Here is a 1,614-nt window from a genome sequence, read left to right on the forward strand (position 1 = left end):
CTACCCATTCCACGCTCCTTGTCGTCAACTTCACCTATACGCACAACAACCAAACGATTTTTTTTCGATTTTAATTTTTTTGTCTAATGTTAGGTTCTTAGGTTATGTCTTTTAAATTCGATTTGTTTGGGGGTTTTGGTCAGATACATATTTTAGGTTTATGAATTTAGTTGTGTAATTTCCAATTTTGTTTTAACTAGCATTTGCACCAGATGTTGCAAGGAAAACGCCGTAAGGCATAAAGTGCGGAAATCCATTATCCATGTAGTGTGTGCATTATTCAACAAAGTGGATCTCTCTAAATTTGTTGCAAACATTTATGTTGTTGCATTGCTAATTTATTTAGAATAATCTACTACCTCCTCTTCTTGGAATATTAAATTTCTTATCACCCCATGATGACAATCTCTCTAATTATTGGCATCACAATTTTTTCCACTTTAGTGGGTTTACCTTCAACCTAAAGAAACATGAATTTGAGTCACTCAATTAAAAAGAAATTGCTAAATTGTTGTTTATCAAGTTTTGAGTAAAAACAATTAATAACTCATATTTACAACCCTTTAAATATTTACAACCTTTTAAGTCTTGTATTTATAACTCATATTTATAACCCTTTAAAATGAAACTAACTATCTATATTTTTATTGATAATAAAAAGCATCTTCTTTATAAAAATGACACTCACATGCTGCTACTATATATTTATCTTATATTTAATATTCAGTGTCCAGCAATTGAATGACAAGATGAAAGCTCAACTTAATTGCACTTTTAAAACGTGACTTAAAAGTTTAATTGGTAATTATTTATTCAATAATTTGTACATTGTTAATTGCAATTTCTCTTGAAACCAATGTTTATATCAAAATTTTAAAAATTAACACTCGAGTTTAGTGCTGATAATTAGTATATTATATGAAATTTTGAAAAATGTACTAATATATTATTGTTGTAAGGCACTACACTCCCAATGGAACTCATATACTGAGTGGATAAAGAAATGATACGTTTTTCAAATAGTGAAATAATTTTCATATACGTGATATTGTGATCTAGATAAATAAAACCAAACTCTTCATTTATCATGTGTCTCAACTCTTTTATATCTCCAGTGTATTTTTCGTACAAATAAGAAGCATTTGTTAATGATGCATCATGTAATATGATCTCCAATCAGTAGAAAAAACTTAATATCAAAGAAAGAAATACAAAGGAAAATGCTTTTAATTTCCACAAATGACTCAATGTTACAAAAGAGATGCTTGCTAATGAACGGGATAAGGTAGCTTGGGAAAAGTGTAGTAACAACTTGTATTTGAAGATTTGGTATATGTTTATTAATTCACTGTTGACCAAATATTTAAAATTTAAAACCAGTGACAGTTTGTACAATAATTATATTAACTTTTTTATAATTTTCAAATTAAAGTACTTTCGGAAAAGATATAACTTTTATTTTTATATTTTACTTTACTTTGGGCACACTTTTGACATGGAACCCAACCTCATTATTAAATGAATGATAGCCATTATACAAATATTGCATTAATCACTTTCATCACCATGTTCTCCCATGTGAATATCTACTTCCAACTTTTGTTGAGGTAAATA

This window comes from Pinus tabuliformis, chromosome 2_2 (genome assembly GCF_031772625.1).
Source record: "Pinus tabuliformis cultivar Carrire ecotype Pingquan chromosome 2_2, CPIR1, whole genome shotgun sequence".
NCBI lineage: Eukaryota > Viridiplantae > Streptophyta > Pinopsida > Pinales > Pinaceae > Pinus > Pinus tabuliformis.